The following is a 26,100-nucleotide window of genomic DNA, read 5'->3' on the forward strand; positions in this document are numbered from 1 at the left end:
GAGTGCAGTGGTATGATCTTGGCTCACTGCAATCTCCGCCTCCTGGGTTCAAGTGATTCTCCTGCCTCAGCCTCCTGAGTAGCTGGGACCACAGGCACATGCCAACACATCCAGCTATTTTTTGTATTTTTAGTAGAGACAGGGTTTCACCATGTTGGCCAGGATGGTCTCGATCTCTTGACCTCGTGATCTGCCAGCCTTGGCCTCCCAAAGTGCTGGGATTACAGGCGTGAGCCACTGTGCATTTATGGACGTTTTATAGACAAGGAACAAAGTTTTCTATTTTGCCCAAGGTCACGGTGGCAGGTCAGGATTCAAACACGAACCCTTAGTTTCTAAAGCCTAAAGAGATTTTGGAAGACATGGCTGAAAATTCTAATAATGGAACTGCAAATATCGGACTGAAATCCATCACAACTGTATTCTTTGTAGCTGTAAACCTGAAACCAGTGTCTCATGTTGGCAACTGGCCTCGCCCATCTTTTATCCTTGGGCAAGGGGCAAAAAGAAAGCTCTGCCCTCTTTCAGACTGTGCCCATTACAGTTCTAGTTGACTTATCTAGGACTGCTAGTTAATTTCATATTAAGGAAATCTGTGAGTGTCCCATAAAAGGGGATCTTTTCTCATTCTTGCTTATGTCACAAAACCATATACAAACATCATTATCATGCAATATATTGGGGGGAAAGGGAGCACATTTGATAAATGTCATGGTAATTTTATTCTTCGGGAATCTGGGATTGCTGTTGCCTTTTCTAATCTCCAGTGTCTCTAGCTGGTCCAGAGATAAGGGCTCCCATCCCAGGCTAGAGACTACATCTCTAATTTCCCCAAGTCCGTCAATGAGGGGCAGGGACTGAAATTCCAAGTTCTGTCTTGCGGGATATTTTCCAGGAATGCCTCTCTTCCAAATCATCAGCGACATTTAACATGACCTTGGGCAGCAAACTTCTGCCCCAGAGGAAAGCGGAAAACCAATTTATGTAAAATTAAAAGCGATTTGCTTGATCCATCACTTGCTTCCACTCTGGCCTACTTTCAACTGTAACACATTCAGCTGGTTTTACGGGCTACCTCTTTGTTCTGCACTGGGGCATAGAATCTATCTATGCACAACCATGAAGAATAAACATTACAGAGAAGATAATGACTTTGGAAGCACCGGGCATCCTACCCAAACACCAGCTACATGTGTGTTCACAGATGGAAACTAACGGCTGTTTACCCTGAAGGCCCCATAAGAAAAATGCAGTCACCTTTACAGTGAAATGCAACTTACTATTCAACATGCAACAAAGTGAGATAAAGAGAGGGCTGGGGACTGAATTCCAACAAAGAGCTCTTATAGGACCTTGGATTTCCTCGGGACAGTCCAGACCATTCAAGAGCTGTGCAGGCCCTGAATAGGTGAGCTGCACAACTGATGCCATCAGAAGACCAAGGTAGGAAAAGGGTTGCAGGTTAGCTCAGTTCTTTGCCGGGTGGGTCAGAGAACGGAACTCGTGTGACATCATTTCGTGTCTTGCTCTGGAGGTGCACTTAGCAAAGCCAGAAATCCAATGTTAATTAATCAAACAACAAAAAAAAAACAATACAGGTTTTGTCTGGCAAAGGATTATGCAACATATTAATGTAAATGGCATCGAGCTGCACCAGAGGTACTCTGACTATTTCCTGGATGCAACAAATAAGGGCACGCATTCCTTGTCAGTGCGTCACAAAATGACAACAAAAGTCATCCAAGGTTTCCTGTTGAGAGATGCCAGCTGGTATTGACAAAAGCTTAAGAGTGTCTTTCTGAGACCTCTGTGGTTTAGCACTTTGTCAAAACAGGATACTATTTAAATTAAAAATTTACTGATTCAAGTTCAGAAAAACCCTACTTTGCTGTTTTTATAACCAAATTTGTGGGTGGGGAAACTTTGACCTTTATTTTTTCTTTTTTTATGACACCTTATATGGGTCTGAGAAGGTACTATATTTAGCAGGCTAGATTTGAGAACTAAGGTATCTAAGCAAGATGACTATCACTTTCTATGAATTACTGTACATGTGAAATCATGGGCTTGTTATATTATGCAAAAGCGACTCATGTGAAACAAACAAAAATACCTGTTTGCATGTATAAGTTTTGTAAAATCTTTGTGGGGAGAAAAAGGGGAAATACACACTAGACTAGGCCACAGCATAATGTATCTCCCATGTGAATCTGGCTTAGTGTGCAAATGTATGTTTTTAGAGAAGGCTACGCCAGGGCTATAAGACTATGGTCAGGAAAGCAAAGCTAATGGTAAAAAATAAGCAGTGCAGTGGTGAGAACCAAGGTGCTGGGGAATAGATGGAGTCTCCAGAAATAGAGAAAGAGCAACCAAGCTTGTTTCTGACTGGGGGCTCTGACACTTGCTCTTCCCCGAACCTGAAACATTCTTCCCTAGATATTTGAAGGCTCAATTCCTCACTCAATCAAGTTCTCTACTCAAAGATCATTTCCTCAGAGTCCTTCCCTGGCCAGCCAGTCTAACATGGGACTGTTATCACCACAGTGTATATCTTAATCCACTTTGTTTTCTTACAGATTTTATCATCACACAACATGTGGTGATATGCTTTTTTTTTTTTTTTTTTTTTTTTTGCTTACCAGTTTAATGTCCCATAAGAATGTAATCTCCATGAGGTCAGGGACCCTGGCTGCTTTCTCTGCTGCTCACTCAAGGTGCTTGGTAGAGTGTCTAGGTCAAGATAACCACACAATAATTTGGCAGATGTTTGTTGACAGGGAATCTCATGAAGTCTATTTGAGTTGCATAAAGGATCTCATTATTTTTCTTGAACTTTGACCCATCTAGCTAACTATTTATGGGAAAGGTACTAACAGTCATTCCAATGATGTCAAAGACTTCTGAGACACCAGAGACGTAGTTAGATATAAATATTAAACTACTTATTTTGCCTTAAAATCACTCTGAGATTATCTTCAAAGGTCTTACAGCTTTGAGAATATGCAACTTCCCATTGTTTAGAGGGAAACGCTGGAGGAAATTTGGATAATTTGAGAAGGAAATTGAACTCACCAAAATCTTAGTGCAGTTCATCTCTTTTGTCAATCTCTCTTTCTTATTAGTAACAGGCAAATCTTTTAGTGAAGTGAATAATACTTTGGCCAATGACCTTGAGCCAAGAGTATACCAGCGCTCAGGCCACGTTTTGACCTTTCTTCCATCCAACATAGCTGAAGGATATGACACTTTATAAACAATTACATGGACTCGCTCTCACTCTGATTCTAAATAGTGCTAATGAGAAGGCTGGAATCAGTGGCACCCAACCTCCCAGACAACCCCCAAAGATTCTCACCATTTGGTATTCATGCCTTGGATAGTCCCTTCCAACACCATGTCAGGGCTGGTCTCTGTGACCAATAAATATGGCAGAAATAATGGTATGTAATTTCCAAGGCTAGGTCACAACTTGGAGCACTCTGGGAAAAGCCAGCTGCCACATCATGAGGGCACTAAAGTCACACTATGGAGAGGTCCACATCCTGAGAACTTGAGGCCTCCTGCCGACAGCCATGTGAGCGAGCCATCCTGGAAGTGGCTCCCCAAGCCCCAGTCATGCCCCAGCCTCACATTTTGACTGTAATCTCATGAGATGCTATGAGTCTGAACCACCCAGCTAAGCTACTCCCCTATCTCTGACTCACAGAAAGTGTGTAAAAGAATAAATGTTTAAATTGTAAGACACTAAGGTTTGGAGTAAATAACAGAGTATCCAAATCTGATCATGAGGGCAAGTGCATGTCACCTGGTCTAGTACACACTTTCTTCCTGCAGGAACACTGTTCCCTGCCCCATTGTTGCCACATGGGGATCACCACTACACACAGTCCTAGTTGAGAAAGAGGAACTCTAATTTTCACAAGGCAGCCAGTTTAAAAAGATACCAGTCTATAATCAGGGTGCAAAGATAAAAAGAATCAAGAATTCCAAAATGCCTGGGCTCTAGCTGGGCCACTGTAGAGTGCTGTTGCCTTTGAGACTCTCAGGTGCCTCTGTTCTTGAAACCTTGAGCCATCAGAAGAGGGACAGATAGCAGACAGGCAGGCTACTGAAACGAGCTGAAGTCCATGGCAAGGTGGGAAGGGGCAGCATTTCTCTGCTCCAGATACCTGGTGCTATGTATATTGCTTTAACTTGTGATTTTTTTTTTTTTTTTTTTTGGAGATGACAGAAAATGAGATTTTAATGGGAAATCTCCAGATTTTTAAATCTTTGCAAAGAAAAAGAAAGCCTTCAAGGAGTTCAAACTCAAAAAAAAAAGGTTAAACGTTGTGTGCATAAACAGAACAGTATCTAGCCTGCAGGCTATCAGTTTGCAATCTCTAACGCGGAATCAATTCCTTGCTTTCTTCAACCTTGCTCCCATCATAAAATAAATCTCTCAATTCCTATTTTCAAGAAATTTCATTTTCTAAGCTTCTTTCACATGTTTCTTGGACATTCCCATGTTTTTCAACTAAACAGTACTTTCCTGTTTGTAACAGAGTTGCCACGATGGCTGTTAGAAAACATTTGCCCCTCTTTTCATAAGTGCAGTATGTAATGTGATAATACAGAAGTGAAAGAACAAGTCTCCTGCAGGTGTGAAGAGAACCACCCTTGGGGGGAAAAAGTAACAGGGCAATGAAGAGTAACAAATTACTCAGTCCCCAGGAGAAGCAAGTCAACTCTAACTAGAAGGCCTGATGAAAAGATAATTTTATAATCCATGCTTCCCTTCCCAACACATCAAGACCCAATAAAAGTAGAATTTACAAGGAAAATGAGCATACTCCCTGATCTTCTTTGCACATATGTAACTATAACGTCAAATAAAAAATAACTGTACAGCTGCCTCCTTAGAGTGCAGGGAAGAACTAGGAGGGGGTCAGAGTGGGGAAGCATGATCACTGCACCCTGTCTTTTCTTCTCAGCAGTTGCAGTGCCAATACAGGACAGCCAGGGTCCTGCACAGAAGACCTACGGATGTGAACAATTCATTTAGCACATTTTTCTTTGGCTGTAGAATTGTCAACCCATCTGGTATATATCAAAGATTCGGAGACGATAACATAGGTATGGCCATTCTAAATGCACTTTGCTCTGAAATGCATAGGGGGTTGACAACTGCCACTCTCTGCCCATCTACTACCATCAAAAGGCCTCAGCATTATATAAAATTTGATTTTTTGTGTGTCCAGACCATTGTAGGATCTCACAAGTAATAACCCATAACCAACATCATCATAATATAACGATCAGAACAACAGCTATAAGAACAGCAGGTAACATTTTGAGCCCCAGGTGCCAGATTCTGTGTGTGTGTGTGTGTGTGTGTGTGGTGTGTATGTATTCTTAAATTAATCCTCTGAATTAATCTACTGGGTAGACATTTCTAAGCTCAAAAGTGAGCTTTAGGCCGGGCACGGTGGCTCACGCCTGTAATCCCAGCACTTTGGGACGTCGAGGTGGGTGGATCACCTGAGGTCGGGAGTTTGAGACCGGCCTGACCAACATGGAGAAACCCTGTCTCTACTAAAAATACAAATAAAATGAGCTGGGCATGGTGGCACGTGCCTGTAATCCCAGCTACTTGGGAGGCTGAGGCAAGAGAAGTGCTTGAACCCAGGAGAAGGAGGTTGCAGTGAGCCGAGATCGTGCCACTGCATGCCAGCCTGGGTGACAGAGCAAGACTCCATGTCAAAAAAAAAAAAAGTGAGTTTTACTTGGACAAGGTCCCAGAGATGGTAAATGATGGTTTTTAGTATTTGGGTCTATCTACAAAAGCGAGTTACCGAATTAAGCTTAATTGTCTCATCAATATCTCAAGCTCAAGATTAAGGGTAACCCCAAGCTTTTTCCTAACCAGTCAACATATTCAACCAATGAATGTAATGCTATGATATTATGAGTCTAAAATAAAATATAATTTTCAATTACATAATTATTAATAAAACAAAGACCAATTCACTTCACAGTTCGGAGAGAGGTGTGAGCAACACAACTGTAATCAACATTTGGAACTAAGAAACAAAGTGCAAGGATCTGGCTTTTATAAAAGCCAACGGGAAAATCAGGATGTAGGCTAGGTGCCATGACTGACTCACACCTGTAATTCCAGCACTCTGGGAGGCCGAGGCAGGCAGATCACTTGAGGTCAGGAGTTCGAGACCAGCCTGGCCAACATGATGAAACCCCGTCTCTATTAAAAATACAAAAATTAGCCAGGCATGGTGGCACACGCCTGTAGTCCCAGTTACTCGGGAGGCTGAGGCAGGAGAATGGCGTGAACACGGGACGTGAAGCTTGCAGTGAGCTGAGATCACACTACTGCATTCAAGCCTGGGTGACAAAGAGAGACTCTGTCTCAAAAAAAAAAAAAACCCCAAACAAACAAAAAAACAAACAAAAAAATTAGCTGGGCATGGTGGTGCATGCCTGTAATCCCAGCTACTCGGGAGGCTGAACCTGGAGAATAGCTTGAACCTGGTGGGGTAGGGAGAAGGCTGCAGTGAGCAAGATGGCATCACTGCACTCCAGCCTGGGCAACAGAAGGAGACTCCATCTCAAAAAAAGAAAAAAAAGAAAACCAGGATGTGCCAGTCTGTGCCTCTGAGAGGGAAGGCAAGTACAGAGACCCTTGTGGGACCCTAAAAGCAGTATCAGTGGAAACTGAAGGTCACGTTCCTCCCCCTCAGATTGAGGACAGGAGGAGGCTGGTCTGTGGAACCGAAGCAAAGCTTAGATGGAAGGAAACTTTCAGAGGAAATGATTTAAGCTTTTTTGGTAAGTAGGGTATTTTTCAAATTCTTTTAAAAGTTCTTATTTCCATCTTAAGTCTGCACAAATAAAAATAATTGTCAGTTTTCAAAGGGTCTTGTGGTTCACGTGAGGGAGGGCATTTGGCTTATTTTCCTTCAAACTTCCAGGTCTTGGGAGTTTTTCTCATTTTGAGGGAAAACTTAAGCTCCCAGAAAGAAAAAGGAGGCAGTAGATGTTCCCAGAGATGACTGGAGTATTGTCTCACACTGGCAGCAATGCAGTAAAAGAATATAGACAGATACGTGACAAAGACTTGCACAGATATACTTTAGAGCTGTATGAAGACACCACATTAGAAGAGATTAGTTCTTGATTTTTCATCAGGAAGACATATTTACCAAATGCTTTAAAAGTCAAAAAAGGTCAGGTGTGGTGGCTCTCGCCTATAATCCCAGCCCGTTGGGAGGCCGAGGCGGGCAGATCACCTGAAGTCAGGAGTTCGAGACCAGCCTGGCCAACATGGTGAAACCCCGTCCCTACTGAAAATACAAAAATTAGCCAGTCGTGGTGGCAGGTGCCTATAATTTCAGCTACTTGGCAGGCTGAGGCAGAAGAATCGCTTGAACCTGGGAGGCAGAGGTTGCAGTGGGCCAAGATTGTACCACTGCACTCAGCCTGGGCGACAAAAGCAAGACTCCATCTCAAAAAATAGAAATAAAAATAAAAATAAATGAAATAATAATAATAATAAAAAAAGCAAAAGAACATTCTAGATAGCACTGTCCAACAGATCTTTTCACAATGATGGAAATGTTCTATATCTGCATTAGTCAAAATAATAGCCACTGGCCACATGTGGCTATTTAAACTTAAACCTATTTAAAGTAAATATAATTTAAAAATCCAATTCTTTGACTGTACTAGCCACATTTCAACTTCTGTTCCTGTGTGTTCCCAGTTTCCTAAGATTACCTCTGTTAGTACATTTATTACATCATATTTTAATTCTCTGTTCAGTTTCAACTGTGATATAAGGACTAAGAAATATGCAATTCTCTACTTCAGTACTAAGCAGGATCCGGTACACTACAGGCACATAATAAATATTAGTGTGAATGGATAAGTGAACAGATGGGTGGATGAAAGAATCACTAAACCTCTGGTCTGTTCTGACATTTACTTCCCAGAGGCCTTGCTCTCAGAATTGCTATGTCATTTACACCGAACTTTAAAACCAAATGAATCCTATGACTATAATAATATCAATAAAGACCAAAATGACACTTAGATATTGTTGGTGGTGATGGTAACAATAAAAATCAATAATCTTCTCATGAGAATGCTGTGTTCTTGCCTCTCAATTACATTGTTATCTATCAGTTCCCAAACATTTTGGTAAGAAAGCTGTTTTCTTGCTTTTCATGTGTTTTTCTCTATAAATTCAGTAAGTTTCTAGATGCCCAAGCTCCTTCTCCCAAAGATGTCCTAGAGCCCAAACCTGAACTTTGAAGCCAGGGGCCAAAAACCTTCTCTATAGAAGGCCAGAGAATAAATATTTTAGGCACTGCAGTACGCACAGTCTCTGTCGCACCCACTCATCTCTGCTGAAAGCAGCCATAGACAGCAAAACAAATTCACAATGGCTGTATTCCAATAAAGCTATAGTTGTGGACACTGAAATGTGAATTTCATATAATTTTCTTTTTTTTGAGACGGAGTCTTGCTCTGTCACCCAGGTTGGAGTGCAGTGGTGCAATCTCGGCTCACTGCAAGCCCTGCCTCCCGGGTTCACGCCATTCTCCTGCCTTAGCCTCCTGAGTAGCTGGAACTACAGGTGCCCGCCACCACGCCCGACTAATATAACTTTCATATTTCAGGAAATATTATTCTTCTTTTGATTTTTTTCCCCAACCATTAAAAAATGTAACAATTTTCTTGGCTCGTCAGTACTATAGAAATAAGCTTCGGGGTTTGGCCCATGGGTTTACAATTGTCAACCTCCATTCTAAGGCCTGTTTCCTGATCATGTTCTTTCCATTAAAAGTTTCAGGTCACAGAGTCATAGAGATAGCCTGATTCTAATAGAAACTAACTGCTTACTGTATACAAGATACTCAATAGTTCTACAGTCCAGCAGTTCCAGAGGCCAACCAGGAGCCACACCAGGAAGTGCTGGTTTGGGGACTGGGAATGGTGGAGGTGAGAGCTATCCTTAATTCACCCACCTACCCCTAGTGGCACCTCCAGCTGTTGTCACCATCAGCTGAGCAGACAGATGAAGCCTCAGCTGGTCTCAAGATCCTTTTATAAACCAGTTTTGTCCAGACTTCTATTAGTCAAAATCCTGATCTACATAAGAGTTTCTGCAAGCCCATTAATTATGCCTTTGATCTGCAGTTACATTATCTTCAATTAAGCATTAATATATTGTGTGTGAACTGACACCGTGTCATGCAAAATGGTGAGGCCCCTGGAATACGTTTCCAAAGCCAGCATTCGAAATAGAGCTGCATAGGCAGCAAAATATTTATTTTCAAATTCATCTGTGTACATTTTCAAAATTACTGCTCTCTAAATTTTCTTTGAAATGTCTGACCTGCTGTTCATAAGTCAAAAAATATAATCTCTCTTTTGTAGGAATCCAATTGGTAAATTGTGTTAAAAAAATATTAGACTGCCTACTGCCATTAGATGGTGGGTATTTGGGCCTCACACAGTTGGTGTTACCTTAAAGAAAAACTGCCTTATAATTGCCATGTGGCCCTCATGGACCATGCTGTAGTAAGATGATTTTGCCTTCATCATTTAATAGCCCCAAAATTCCAGAACAATTGTAGAATGAAGAGGATTCTACTTTTTAAAAGTCAAATCATATGCTAATGTAACACAGATAAGGAGGTAAGAAGCCCAGTTGATCTTCCTAGTTCCACACTGGCAGTTTTTTCTTTCCATATTTTGCAAAATGAGCAAAGAAGATATTTGTTTATAAAATACTGGCAGAAGAAAGCTCCTAGATCAACACAGAGTCTACATTTTAAATAACATTTAGGCTGCTGAATGAGGTATGCCCTAAACTCCTAGAGACCAGGTGTGACACTGAGACACGGGTCCATTTCAACACTTATCTGAAAGGTATCCAAATCACTTTGGTCAGATATCAAGTTAGTAATCTGGTGAACCACAGTATTTCCCAATTTGGGCTGAGCTGGGAATATTCTAAAAATGGGTGCATATTACAACAAATGTGGCATAATCATTCCAAAGAAGAAATGTGTTAAATGTATAGAGTAAAGGAGATGAACTGTACGTTTTAAATCTCAAGGTAGACCTTCAATATATCAACTGGACCACCTATTTTTGTCACTCCCTGGACTTCTCAATAGGACTCTAAGGTTAACAGGGTGAGTGGCCTACTTAATTCTTATATTAGTGTATTCAGCTTCCTGTCCAATGCTACTTCCTGCATAAATTTACACAAAGGCAAAATCTAAGACTCCTGAGCTGGGATTTCCCAGTATCTTCTGATGACTATAGATGGCTTCCATTGCTGAAATGAGGTCAGAGAGTTCATTTCTGCTACCCTAGAAGAAGGCTAGGGGATGAAGAAATGAGGAAAAAGCAGAATGAAATCAATACTAAGACTTTAAGTTGGAAATGTACTTAGCTGTCTTCTTGACTGGTGGTCTTCAACCATGGGTGGGCATAAAAAGCACTTATGAAGGTTTTTAAACACACGCATGCTTGGGCCCATCCTAAGATTCTCATTCAGAAGATAAGAGTTCAGGAGCCTAACTGTGATTTTTAAAAGCTTTGAGCCCTAGATCTTGATAAGGGTAATAATTATATTAGTTCTGATGCACCCCTAGGATTGAAAACCACTGACTAGTCATTTATAGATAAGAAACTGAGACTTACAAATGTAACTCACTCTGCCAAAATCCAACATGCTTGGGTTCAAAATACAAATAACGGAGGAAAATTATGTGAGCACCTGACTGGGCATCTTAAGAGGGCTCCATGTTGAAGCAGTCCCATTATGTCTTGGATTCAAGACAGAGCTATATGCATCTTAGACACTGTAGAGCTATATAACCAGTAAGATATTTTTTTGACAGTAGTAAAGTGTTTTAATGTAATACAATCAGATATATTATGAAAATATTCAAATAGATGAGAGTAAAATGTCTTGAAAGGGTACTTTCCTCAATATCACACAAGTATGTGGTATAAGCCAATTGTAACCCTGCCAGCTGTGGCCATTTTCTTGAATCTCAAAAGATCCGAAAAATTACTAGTTTCACCATTACGCCTATTTTAATGCATGGATAGATTTCAGACTAACACAATGAAAAGGAAAGAAAGTGGGGTGTTGGGTGGCACATCTGTGCAAATGAAAAAAAACGATGCCTCTTCCTCCAAGCTGACACAGCCCCAGTCCCATGCCAGGGTACATTAGGATAAACAACTGCTAGATTTCAGCCCTTGCTAGTCCCCTCAATAAGGAATCCTGGTTCAATGAACAACCTGCATGATCATATCCAGTCATCTAAAGCAGAGGTCTGACAACTATAGCCCAAATCTGGGCTGCCACCTGTGTATGGCCCTTGAGCTAAGAATTGTTTTTATATTCTTAAATAGCAGGGAAAAACAAAAGAAGAACGTTTTGTGATGTGAAAATTATATGAAATTTATACTTCAGTGTCCACAAATGAATTTTTATTGGAATATAGCCATGCTTATTCATTTACATATTGTCTATGGATACTTTTACATGACAAAAAACAGAGTACGTAGTTGCCACAGAGACAGTATGGCCCACAAAACCAAAAATATTCACTATCTGGCTCTTTACAGAGAAATTTTGCTAATCCCTGAACTAATGGGAAGAAAAGAACTACTAGTAAACCAAATTCCTTTTGCAGATATCATAAAAAGTTCCAAGCAAACATGGTAGGTGAAATAGTTTATATATACAAACTTGAAACTGAGACAACAATGGAGGAAGGTCAACTTCATTACCCAGCCACCTTGACAGTACCTTTAAATGTCATCAATCAGAATGTGCCTTGCAGGACTTGCAGGGGCTCATTATAAATTACAGCACATGGGCCACTGACACAATCCAGGGAGGGTAACAGGGCTCTGGTGACGTAACATGATAAAGAGATTTCTTTGTAGAGCTCTACATGGCACAGAGCTGGAGAATTTCCAGGAAATTTAATTTCTAGAGTGCCACCTTTGACTATCCAAGACAATTCCATCCAAACACCGAGCCTCTTTGAAGAAAATTTTATCTTCTGGAAATGCTTGTCACCGGGTGTCATCCTCAAAAATATAAATTTGAAGCTATTTTTTCCAATGAGACAGACTAAATCCAGGATGTAGATTTTCCAATTAGACTCTTTTTAAACATCTGTTGGTAGGCTGTGTTTAACATTAGTTATTTGTGCAAAGCACAATTTGATTAGACTGTCTGAAACCAAGCCAAAGTCTGCAAAATAATAGCTCAATTAAATTCTATTTTGCTTTCATTTGTCTTAGATTTTCCTGAGTGTGATACTGTTGCAAATAATCAAGTAAACCAATTCCTTTCAAAATGAGAGATTTAGGTGTATTTTCCTTCCTCCCTGCAAGTGTATTTAATAATCTATTCCATCTTCGCTATGCTTCACTGAACGTAATCTTGACACCAAATACATTTCTGTATTTTGCCTTTAGTCTTCCTTAATTTTCTATACTTATGAATTAAAGTTCTATGCCATTAATATTATACCTTAAACAGATTAGCAAATGTACAAAGGCAGGCACAGGGCATTAGGGTAGTCTAACTGCACTACAGGAATGTTCTGATTTTCACCCCATACCTGGCAGGATTCATTTTATCAACCCAATGAAGATTTCGGCAGGACTGACATTGGATTTTTTTTTAATGCCGTTTTTATGGTCTTGAAATGTTTCTAGAGGCTCGCGAACCTGAGACCAGTCTGAAGCCTCTTCAACTGAACCAGTATCAATTTTCCTTTCTTTTTGGCTTAGGTATGTCACTCCTTCATTCAGTCACTCATTCATCACTCAGTTATTCACTAACTCATTCATGAATAAATGTCTACGCTTTATGTCAGGAATGGTGTGGAATGCCACAGTGTCAAGATTTCAGATTAAGGACCAGTTCTTTGCTAATAAGACTACCTATCATTAATTCATGTGAAATTCTGGAAGACAAGAACAAAAGAAAGACCAGGACGAAATTTTTAGAATAGCATGACCCTTATTTGTACCTAAAATGACACATTTAGGAAAATACTGTGCAATCAATTTAATGCTGGTAATAGTAGTTAGTAGCACGGATGATGACAGAAGCTAAACTTTATTAAGTGCTTTTTATATGTCTTTCTAAGCTATTTACATATATTACTCAGCTAATATTCATAACAACACCATGGGATAAATGCTATGATTACCACATTTTACAGATTGATGTCCTCCCATCAATTCTGGTTACCCATGAGTTGATTACAAGCAAAAGGATAGTCCCCATTCCACAGCTAAAACATGCATTTGAAAAATGGACAATACCAAGTGAACTAAAATATAACATGGAATTTACTAGGTTATTTTCCCTTTAAAAACAGTTTTTAGGCTGCACACAGTGGCTCATGCCTGTAATCCCAGCACTTTGGGAGGCCGAGGTGAGGTCAGGAGTTTGAGACCAACCTGGCCAACGTGGTGAAACTTCATCTCTACTAAAAACAGAAACAATTGGCTGGGTGTGATGGCATGCCTCTGTAATCCCAGCTACTCTGGAGGCTGAGGCAGGAGAATCACTTGAACCCTGGAGGCGGAGGTTGCAGTGAGCTGAGATCATGCCATTGCACTCCAGCCTGGGCGACAGATCGAGACTCCATCTCAAACAAAACAAAACAAAAAAACCCACAGTTTTTACACTTCTCATGCATTAATCAGTTAATCTTCACAACTGCCTTAGGTAGGTGAGGTTACAGCCACATTCTCTAGATGAGAAAACAGAAGTACAGAGAGGTTAAGTTACTTTTCCAAGGTCACACAGGATTAAAGGCAGACACCAGAGACCATGGTATTAATCACAATGCAATGCTGCCTCCTTCCCCAACATATTCTGACATATCAATCTCCAAAACTCAACCATCCGGCTGAGTTTGTGTGGCAGTCCAGTGCAAAAGATCCTGTGGCTTTAAAGGACAAATCACATTTCAGATCTGATCAAGAAGAGATACGGTTTTAGGATAAAAATGCAATTTGCCCAGTCTCGTGTAAAGTTATGGGGAAAAACACAAAGCATATGTTTAAGTTTAGGTAATACTTCAACAGTTACCACAAAGTCTATCAGGCTTCCCAGAGAAAAAGACCTCTCCGCTCTGACACGGATCAGCATAGACTACGGTCAGATAAGTCTATGGCAAGCTTGGCAAACAGAAGGTGCATATAGCACTTCTCCCATCTCCAGTGCCCATGGCGGACATACCTAATCAATCGTGGCACTCTTCAGAGCCCATCCTAGACCCACAGTCCTTCAAACAGCACTCTAGGTAGAATCACTTCATATCCTCATCAAAGTTGGTAGTCACAACAAAACCTCTTCGCTGTGTAATTCTTTGTGGTTCAGACTCTTATTCTGTTTCTAGAATAAATAACAATCCCTTTACGCTCTCAAACAAAGAACAAACTAGACATAATTTCACTGATGTCTTATTAAAAGCAATTTCATTAGGTCTGACAAAGCGGCTCTCCCATGTGCAGACAAGGGAGTGTCTCATCTTAAGGTCTATAGTCAGCAGAGATCAGAAGAAACCTTCTAGGGGGCAGCAGTAGATACCAATGGAAAAGAAGCATGCAGTCACATGGGGGTGAACTTAGGAACGGGACAACCCTTCACATCATGTGGTTTTTAGTTTCTTTCTGAAGAAAGCAAAGATATTCTCCTGAAATTGAACTCACACACAATTTAATCACCAAAGGTCTACTTTCTAAACAGCAGGCACCGAGTACAAGTATCTGCAATTCTGGATTTTGGGGACTCTGAACTGTTACCAAATGGACTGTGCTTCTATCTAGCTCCTTACAAAGGAATGACGACTCTGAATTCATGACTCTCTCCCCTCTCCCCAGTCAGAAGGCTATAACCTTCTTCTCAGGACATCTAATTTAATGCAAAGCTGGAATGCTAAGAATCTAGATGAAGGCAGCAGGCTGGAGACATGGTATGATACATAACAGTTCTGAAGAGCAGAATGACATGGCATTCGAGGAGAGGCAACAAGCGGTTGGTAGGAGGTGAGCTATGCATGAAGAACAGAAGATTCTTTGCGGGGAGGGGGTGAAGGATTGGAAAAAGTCTTTGCCCAAATCCAAGCAGATGGCACCTGAAGGGATAGCTCTAGAATAAGATGGCAGCAGGGGAAACACAGAAAAAGGAATGGACAGAAAATACCAGCGGAAGGAAAAATGGCAGATGTGAGGATGAATAACATGCTGAGGATGAAGGAAATTCCTAGGTCAGTGATGACTCAAATCACCGTGACTAATAAGACCTGGGGACAAAAGGGATCTGCTGGATTAGAGATACTGAAATTCATGTAATGGCAAGCTAAGAGAGAACCACAGGCAGGCACTTAGGAGCGGAACAACAGGTCTGGGGGTACCCATGTGTGTGAAGCTTCTAGAACAAGCGCATAGTCCAGATGCACTGAAATTAAAGGGGATCAAAGAAACTGAACTTGGGGGAAACAGTGAACTTGGGTTCCAGAAGTGAACTGGGAAGCAGAAAGAAAATAGCATGGAGGCCAGGGGGTACTGATTTGAAGAAGTTTAAAAGATGGCAATTTCCAAAAACACAAGTTAGCCCATGCAATGTATTACTAAGGAGGCCAGACAGGTTAGAAGGATGGAGACATGGCCACTAAATTTAGGGACAATAAAATTCAAGAAAATGATGAGGAGAAAAGCCAGACTTGGGAGGAGTTTAGGAAAGAAAGTGACTGGTTTAAAAAAAAAAGAAGAAGAAGAAGAAAAAAAAAAAACCACGAGGAAGCAGCAGGCTCAATATTCTGAGTCTAAAAGCTTGGCAGCAAAAGAAGGAGCTAGAGGAGAGTAGCTGGGAAGGATCGAGTCATCCAAAGTTTTGGAACTACCCATTTAAACTCCACATTTACCATGAGCACCGCAAAATGTCGAGCTCTGTCTGCTTGAATATTTACCACAGCTCTTCAATGGGACGTAATGTAAAAGGACAAGGGCTGGCGCTCTTTGCCCAATTGTGTCCAGCAGCTTTAAATTCTACTACTTAAGTAGTTAAAAATCTGTTCTTTTGTTGAAGGAGAGAACTTATGAATAGAAGGCAGCAACGCTAGACCCTTTAGAAATGACTGGTATTCAGTCCCTGTAATTTACTGGGCAATAATTTCAAACTCAAACAATCCCAACAGCAAGGTGGCTGAAGTCCACTGAAAGTTCAAAATGGGATATGTTCTCTTTAAAATTTTGAGAGCGACTAAATATGACAACCATCTGATGTATGAAAATTATTCACAACCAAAAACAGACAGTCTGGAAATAGCCGGGATGACTTCATTTAGACAGAATTACCCAAATCTGTTTCTAATATACACAGTACACATAATAAATTTTTACAATATGACAAGGAAAACAAACTTAATAAAAGTTCCCGATCTTTTGTTACACAAGCATGCTATATCCATGCTATGTTTATAATAGTTTGCTCATGATATCACAGCTCAGTAACAAAGGCCCAAGCAATACAAAAACAGTTACTAGGCATGACATCAGCTCACAACTACCGTAATTACATCGGTACACAAATTTCCCAAACTGTACATTTTCCAAACTGCTTCTCAATTTCAACGGCTGCCTTTAGACAATTACTTGCAGAGCTGTCTGCAGGCTTTGAGTAATACCCGTCTTTCTTCTCTTTCCCAAGCGTCATTTCCCTTTAGAAAGTGCATATTTCAATTATAAGCACTATTTTTCAAATATGCCCATCAACGTATGTCCAAATTAGGAGACGGTGTGGTCTGGTGGTTAGTGAGGAGCATTAAGCATCAGCAACTCTGATTCTATTCCTTTTGCTTTCCCTGTTTGCGGGGCCCAGGTGGTAGCTCAGAGAGAGGCAGTAGAGTGTAATGGATGAAAGCATAGACTCTTGAGCCAGATTGTGTGGGCTAGAATCCCAGCTCTGCCACTTATCAGCTGTACAGCCTTGGACAAGTTAACTTCTCTATGCTCCCCTTTCCTCCCCTGTAAAATGGGAATAATAACAGAACTTACCCCATATGGTTGTTGTGCAGTAGTTGTCTCCTAAAAACTACTATATAGTATTTACTATTTAATATGATAACTATTATCTTTCTGGGACTCAGTTTCCTGTTTGAAAACCTGGCTTAAATTAACCTGACTTAGGGTAAACTGTTTACTTTTTCTAATGTCAGGGTAGGGGGTTGCAGCCTGGTCACATTACCTCAAGATAGTGAAGTTCAAGGAGTAAAGTTTGAATGAATGAACGCATGCATGTATGAATCAATGAATGAAAATATAGGTCCTGAAAATAACCAACAGTTACAGAAGTGAAAAATATTATATTGTGGAAATTGAGCTTCAACCTATTTTCTCTAATCACTTATTTTCATGTTCCTGCAATGAATGTTGATAAACATCTCTGACCCAATTGAAATAACAAGTGTAAGGAAAACAGATATTACCTTGTGATTTTAGAAGTGTATTTCTCTAAGGACCAAACTTTTCTAACCCATCCTATATGCATAACCTCTGTCTCACTGTGTTGTGTGGTCAGCTGGCTTTCCTGACCGGGCAGGGTGCCAGGGGAGCACGACTACCCCCATTGTCACTTCTGGTCCATGGTATTGCACCAAATGCTGTTATTCTAGGCTCTAGGAAATTTTCTAACTACTGGACAGGGTCCAATGCTGTGTGCTAATGAGTTTCAGATTGGAGGACTTCACTGTGCATGTGTCAGAAAAGTGCCACGGTTTATAGCAAGGTGGGGGGAGGGAAGAAGAGACACACAAAAAGAAAAAACAGTAGTTAAAAAATGCTGGCTACTCAAATTGACAGGGAACGTGACCTCTGCACTTCAGCAGAAATTCTTGCAGACTTACAAAATAAAGGAGTTTGCTTTTATCGCACACTGTGAGACTCATATGGAAAAATGGAAAACACTACATCACTTGACCTCAGCGTGCCCCCTTTCAACCACAGACGAATATTGTGTACAAAAATTCTAAATCAACTTAAGATGTTCCAAAGAAAAAAAAGAGAGAGAGGCTTTAATTGTCTATATCAGACTTGATGATCACTATTTTGGTTCTGAGATTTTGCTTAGAAGATTCACACAGGAAAAAGACTCAAAATTCCAGGAACAGTATTTTACCACTTTGGGGATAATGATGTAGTGGTCTGTATTGGGTGGGCGTATCGCCGTCTATACTCCCATTGCACTGGAGAATACTGAGCAAGCCTGACTCGCCCAGGCCTGAAAGCCACTCAAGACTAAAATCATGATTATTTGCTTACATTAACAGAACATTAAAACCAATTTTAAACAACTTAAGGAAACTCGAGCCATCTTTGCTTGGTGAGTCACTGCCATGGGAAACCAAGAAGCTCTTTTCTCCCTTCAAGGCAACCGATAGGCTTGACAGCAAGACTTCATTGTGGGATCACAGCCTATCCCAGAAGAAGCCGCCCGTCTGCTGCTGCTTTTATTTTTTTCGTTAAGAAGAATCGCTTCTTAGGAGAGTCTAACTCACAGAACTTTTGAGTAATGAGATTACATTTCCATTTTTTTTCTTTGGCCACACTTAGTCCTGGGGACTTTAAAAATCCATTTCTTTCACATCCTCGAACTGTCATCAACATTTTTTCAGATGGTGTCAATAAAATTGATTGCTTGCAGTTCTGAGTTCTGTTCTGCACATGGAAACCATATTATTTATTTTAAAGTATTTTCGATAGGGATGGAAGGAGAAATGGAACCTCAGGAAACCCATCCACAACATTTGGAGAGGGGTGGGAGGGAGCAAATCCAAAGCAAAGTAAATGTCCTGAACATTACCGTACGCTGGAAACTTTGACAAAATGTCCTCATGTATAAACCCTAAACCTGACTGTTGTGCTGACTGATACGTCTTCCTGTCAGATATGAATGATGTTTCTGGAGCATTAATATGTTCATTAAATTCTAACTCCCTGTACTTAAAATATTCTCTACTTTGGCTCAGAGGCATCTTGACAGCTCTGTTGTAATCATACATGTGAGGCCCCCAGTCTACACAGTTGTAGAGATGCCTCATACCTACAACCAATCTGTTGCTTTTACAAGTTTAATCTAGGTATTAAGCAGCTGATTGTGGAACCACGTTGCTTCGACATCTTCAACTCAGCTGTATATCACAGAAACCACTATGGGTGGTGACAGACTCCCATGATGCCTAGCAACTGTACATGCCTCTAACTCCTTAATCTGTGATACTACAAAATATGGCTTGCGTTTTTTTTTTTCCCCTCTTTCCCCGAAGCACAAGTGGACGACCAGCAAGGGTCCGACAGTGTTATTCCTAATTACCTTTTTTTTCACTCTTGATCCTGTGGCTCTCATAATTAGTTACCTGGGGCTGCAATCCAATTTGAAGTGATGACAAGAAAGTGATCCATGAAAAAGTAATAAGTTAAATCCAATTTCAGCCTTCCTCTAATTAAATGCACATGGAACTAATGACTCCAACCCTAGCATTTTAGTGATAATGGTAATTAGCGAGGTGGGAGTCACTCTCTTTTTCAACACTGGAGGTGTAAACCACAAGGTAAAATGGCAGGAGCACTCTTAATTACATGTGTCATTTTGTCAGCAATTTACACATTTTTGACCAGTCAAGTATGTTTTTTTCCCCTGTCCCTCTCCACCTCCTAGCCCCAACAACGATTATAACACACTAGTCCATGTTCCAAACACATGGACGCTCATAAGAACACTTCAGACTTGAAAATAAGAAATAACTTTGCTTTGCCGTTTCTTTCTGTCCCCGCCACACACACATACACACAACACACAGACACACATGCACATGCACACACAGACACATAAAGATACACTTAGGTCGTAATTATGCAGATCTAAGTCCTCTTAATTGAAATCCAGATATTTACAGTGGAACTGATTTTTGTTAGTTTCAGTTCTCTTTTTTTGCTTATAACACGGAAAATAGAGTAATTTACTTATTTATGGAAAATATGACACTCAGTAGGTGCTGAGTAAACACGCCTAAAAAGAGAGGCAATAATTAACTTCTCGATGGCATATTGGTCATCTGTGGTTCTAAAAACCTGGCTTACCATCCTGGTGCTGTTACTACCTTTGTGCTGTGTAGCAAGTCAGTTAACCTCTCTGTTTCCATTTTCCTCATCCATTAAATGGTTTAAGGACAGTGCCTATACTACAGAGTAGTTAAGCAGCTGATCCACGTTCAGCACTGACTAAACATTCATTATCTATCACACTTTGCATGTGGTGGCAAAGACATGATTACATATAGAATATTAGCATCATATTTGCATTTTAATTCTTAGATACATTTAAACTAGTGATCATATAATTAAATGTCCAAACTGAGATACTTTTTTTTTTTTTTTTTTTTGAGATGGAGTCTCACTGTCACCCAGGCTGGAGTGCAGTGGTGAGATCTCGGCTCACTGCAACCTCTGCCTCCCAGGTTCAAGTGATTCTCCTGCCTCAGCCTCCCGAGTAGCTGGGACTACAGGTGTGTGCCACCACGCCTGGTTAGTCTTTGCAAGACGGGGTTTCACCTTGTTGGCCAGGCTAGTCTTGAACGCCTGACCTCGTGATCTGCCCGCCTTGGCCTCCCAAAGTGCTGGGATTACAGTCGTGAGCCACTGCACCCGGTCACTTTTTTTTTTTTTTTAATTGAAATAGAGTCTTGCTATGTTGCCCAGACTGGCCTCAAACTCCTGTCTCAAGAATTCCTCTGGCCTCGGCCTTCTTAGTAGCTGAGATATGGTGCACAGCATTGCAGTTGCACCTGGTTCAAATAGGGATTTTTTTTTTTTTTTTTTTGAGCTAGGGTCTTGCTCTGTTACTCAGGCTAGAGTGCAGTGGCACCATCATGGCTCACTGTAGCGTCGATCTCCTGGGCTCATTCAATCCTCCCGCCTCAGCCATCAGATTGGCTGGGACTACAGGCACCGGGCCTGGCTAATATTTTTGTATTATTTGCAGAGATGGGGTTTTGCCATGTTGCCCAGGCTGGTCTCTAACTCCTGGACTTAAGTGATCTGCCTGCCTCAGTGTTTCAAAATGCTGGGATTACAGGTGTGAGCCACTGTACCTGGGGATACTTTCGAGAGAGAGAATTATGAATAAACAAAACCAATCAATAGTCATGGAGTGGACTGTCCTGGGCAGACTGGGACACAGGGCCACCTATATACCGCTGAAGGTGAAATACCAAAAACGAACTAACTCTTTATATTACAACTTACACCAAAATTCTGGAGGCAAGGACAAAACAGACTACCAAAGGAAAAAAAAAATCTTAAAGCAGGAGTATGAGCCTGGACCCCAAGGTGAACTTCTTGAGGTTCATGAAATCCCTAAAACTGGATGTGACATTTTGTGTTCATGTGCATTTTTCTGGGAGGAGGGGTCACTGTTTCTATCATATTTTTAATGGTGCATGTAATCGGAAAGACTTAAGAACTATTTATAAAATATTTCGGTTTTATTATTTCTTATCGAGACTTATTTCTAGGGTTTTGGGATTCTCGAAAGTCATGTGATAACAGTAACATCTTAAAGGTATCACAATTTCCATGCTTTGTATCAATTTAAAATGCGAGGGATGCCAATTCTAGACAATGTTAACTCTAGACATAAAAAAAGTTTGCCTCCCTCTCCTAAATTATCCTCCTTACTAATCAGTGCATAGGGCTATTACTTAAGGGTCAGTACTTCAAAACCATTCCATTTCACTATTAACAACATAAAATTGTAGTTTCCTTTACAGGTTTCCTCTTGCCAATTTATTTTTTAGTGAACAACGTGGAAATGATACAAGCTACTAAGATTATATGTGGCATTAATGCAAAGCAAAATGCTGCCTAAAGCATGTTTTATATAACTGCAAATAAAAATGCTAAAAAAAAAAAAACCACCTGCTGAATCTTGTATTTTAACCTCCTCCACTTAAAGCAAGAATCCACATGATTACTCTGAGCTTCCAAGTGGACTAAAGGGCTGGCCTTCTAAGTGGGTTTCACCATCTTTCCTTCCAGCGAAATGACCTTCTGAGTAAGGGGCTCACATATGACATCACCTTGGAAGGAAGGGGATGGGCAGGAGGGAAAACTATCAGATGACTGGCTTCAGGTTCAAATTTTTTATAGGGGGCCTGAAACTGGTGAGCTTTCCACTGTAGGCAACACACAAAGTTTACTTTCTTTCCTAACTTTAATGCTGCCAGAATACACATGTACTCTTACTTTCTTAGGAGAAAATGTGTCATTTGATTTCCTTCCAGTTTATGTACTCGTGCCAACAACTAAAATGCTTAAAGAACCAAAATGAATTGCTACCCAGAAACGGTGGTCAAAGTTCCAAAATTTGATCAATAAAATTGCTCATCTACTCACAAATTAATCTTCAGCCAGTAAAGTTACGCATTTTCGAGGTTATGAGTACACCTGCACTGTTAAGCATTTATTTCATTTGTTTAAGCAATCTTCAGAAGTATATAAATATTTATAAAAGAGAGCCTATGCTGGGCGCAGTGGCTCATGCCTGTAATCCTAATACTTTGGGAGGTCGAGGCAGGTGGATCACCTGAGGTCAGGGGTTCAAGACCAGCCTGGTCAACATGGCAAAACCAAGTGTCTACTAAAATTACAAAAATTAGCTGGGCGTGGTGGTGCATGCCTGTAGCCCCAGCTACTCGGGAGGCTGAGCAGGAGAATCGCTTGAACCTGGAAGATGGAGGTTGCAGTGAGCCAAGATCGCTCCACTGCACTCCAGCCTGGGTGAAAGAGCGAGACTCCATCTCAAAAAAAAAAAAAAAAAGAGCCTACTATTTTTACTTATCTGTAATTTTCTTTTTGCAGCAAAACGTTAATTTGTTTACAACTCATAAGCCTCCTGAAGGCAGGGTCTGTCTCTTCAACAGTTCTGTATCCCATGAACACCAGCACCATGCCCAGCCTGCTTTGGAAATGATCACCAACTTGCACTTAATTAATTCAGATCACTCTGATTCTGAATTTATGATGGGGCCAATTTTCAATTTTCATTTGTATCATTCATAAAAAAATTTGCAAAGCAAATGAACAGACTAAGTAAAAAGATAATTTCAGTTACTAAGTAGAATATTTCTCAAGAATTTCAGAAGCAGTATCTATACCCGATTAATGCCTTCATTAATAAACCACATCATCCAAGAATGTGACCAGCTCAGATTTGGTTCAGTATGTGGATCTGCAAAGAGTGGCATTTCTCTCTTATTTACTCTCATCTCCCTGAAATTAGACCAAATTGGTGATGTTTGACTACATTTTATGATCTCTATCGAGTAACCACTTATAGCCTCCTCTAACTTTCCATTTTCTTTTGTTTGTATCATCAGCCTGTGAAACCAGAGAGCGCTGCCAAACATAAAGCAGGGAAGTGTGAGATATGCTTAAAATATGAGTCACAGTATATTTGGGGATTTGGGTTTCTTTTTTTTTTTTTTCCCCCTCAAGCTATCAGCAGATCAAATCCTCCCTCCCTGTCAAGCCTTCCTCTATGCAGAAGATCTGAAATTTGCTAAAATCGGTCTCTCGGTGTAGTTATGAAGGGTGAGAAGATCAGAGATGAGCACTGTTAAGATTTGCTGTAGGATTTCCCTTTCATTTCAGAGCCACTCCGGCGGAGATGCCTCAGCGAGGATGCAGTATGGCAAGATATATTTAAATATGAAGGTTATTCCTTCTGTGAATCACCAAGTCTATATGCATATTTTTATAATGAGGTAATATACCATGTGGCCTAGGATAGTAATTTCTCCTCTGTTTGTGGAAGGCCAGCCAACCTAATAAAGCTTACTGAATGTGCATGACCCTATCAGGCAGCTGAGGGGTCCTTCAGCAATCGTCTGTGATACACACACACACCAGTCCACCAACCCTTTAGATTTCTTTCCCCCGGCCAAATCTTAAAGCTGGTCTAAATTCTCTGCTTGTCAACTCCTCTACTTGGGGGGTAGGAAAAAAAATCAAGACATCTTCTTTACCAAAACCAGCATTCAAGATTACCCCTTCTCCCCCCACTTTTTATACAGACTGAAGAGCTCAGCAGAATGTGTGAGGTTGGTTTTGACACTGTCCTTGCCAAGAAAAACGAAGCCCTCTATATCATCCTCTTCTGCATGGTGGCTAAAAACCCTGGAACAGGCAAGAAGAAAAAGAGCCCTCAAAAGGAAATCCCCTGAAACTTTACTTCTTATATTTAGCCCTCAAGGAACTTCGTTCATCTTGGAAAAGAAGTTACCTAAAAATGCCATATGTTTTTAAAAAGCAAGTATGAGGGAAAATAATTCTACCATAAAAAAATCACAAATGATATTCAATACTGAAGAGCAGTGTGATCAGGCAGATTGTGTATGTGTGTATTTTTTTATTATCTCTAACCAAAGCTCTACTATGTGTAAGATTTTCCCCCCAATAATATATTTTCATTTTCCCAATGCACTTGAGGTCTGATGAATTCAAGAGGACTCGGGGTATTTTTAAGGCTGTGAGAGCTCCAAGAGGGAGGCAAAAAGAATGGACCATCATTTGAATCCATGAGTGACAGGCTGGGCTAGCTCCCTGTATACATTAATAAATTAGAATTTTAATTGTGTCTCTGTCCACAGGAGATGCCCCAGTACTTTAATATGTACCAACAATTGGCTATGTTATGGAATCTGCAATGTGGCCTCCGCTGCTGACCTCTGAAACACAATTCCCAGTCTGACTACGGAAACTGTTCAGTTTGATCCTTTCAACTTATTTGAATCCTGACAAATAAGCTCACAGCTGAAAGGTCAATATAGTCATATTTCATCCTCCAGAGCTGTTCTTAAGACATCTGCACAACAAAGCACTTCTTATAGCACCTGACATGGGCCCTCAATGGCACTATACCTCATTAAAAATGTCCCCTGCATGCGCATGCATTCCAAGGCACATGGTCTGGTGATGGTTTACCAAATAAGTGTTTACAGAAGGGTTAGTAAACAAGGCACATTGTCAACTCTTCCAATAAAGTGTCACTATAGTGCTGAACTCCCTCTGGAAAGTGAGTTTCCCAAGTACATGTAGAAGAACTAGAACTTGTTGGTCAAGGTCAGTTTGATCTTTGCGGATAATCTGGGAACAGGCTGTGGTTCACCCTGACCTGTGAAAAGTAAACACAAGCTAGAATTTAGGTTGACCTCATTATCCAATTAATTGGCACCCAGTTATACACCTATCAGCTACCGCTTACAGATTCTGTCCCCTCCTGTGATAGGGATGCCCACCGTCAGCTATGAAAGTAGTCTGAACCACTTAGCAACCGGGTGCCAAGTGCCCTCTCTTACATGTGAGCATGAAGACCCTGATTCAAGTTTCTTTGAAATTTCTATTACAATTTTCTACTTTGAGTCAAAAATCCAAATTAGAATTTTTTTTTTTTTTTTTTGAGATGGAGTTTCACTCTTGTCACCCAGGCTGGAGCACAGTGGTGCAATCTTGGCTCGCTGCAACCTCCACCTCCCAGGTTCAAGCGATTCTCCTGCCTCAGCCTCCCTAGTAGCTGGGATTACAGGCACCTGCCACCAAGCCTGGCTAATTTTTATATTTTTGCTAGAGATGGAGTTTCACCATGTTGGCCAGCCTGGTCTCAAACTCCTGACCTCAAGTGATCCGCCTGCCTCAGCTTCTCAAAGTGCTGGGATTACAGGTGTGAGCCACCATGCCCAGTCCCAAATTAGATTTTTATAAACTTACTCCTTCTTCTACTCCATTAACCCCTTGCCTTCAACGTGCCTGAAATCAGAAGTTGCTAGAACAACCATTTTTGTATCTTTACATAAAAATTTCTTGCCACTTAAAAATGATGACCTAGAGGGCCGGGCGCGGTGGCTCAAGCCTGTAATCCCAGCACTTTGGGAGGCTGAGACGGGCGGATCACGAGGTCAGGAGATCGAGACCATCCTGGCT

At 40.8% G+C, this 26,100-nt stretch overlaps 1 protein-coding gene across 6 annotated transcripts in view; it reads right to left on the reverse strand.

Annotated features, from left to right (window-relative positions):
- Positions 1–26,100, reverse strand: part of FOXP1 (forkhead box P1) — a 579,361-nt gene that overhangs the window by 138,517 nt on the left and 414,744 nt on the right. The gene's annotated exons all lie outside the window — the stretch shown is intronic.

The sequence above is a fragment of the Mandrillus leucophaeus genome, unplaced genomic scaffold (genome assembly GCF_000951045.1).
Source record: "Mandrillus leucophaeus isolate KB7577 unplaced genomic scaffold, Mleu.le_1.0 Scaffold121, whole genome shotgun sequence".
NCBI lineage: Eukaryota > Metazoa > Chordata > Mammalia > Primates > Cercopithecidae > Mandrillus > Mandrillus leucophaeus.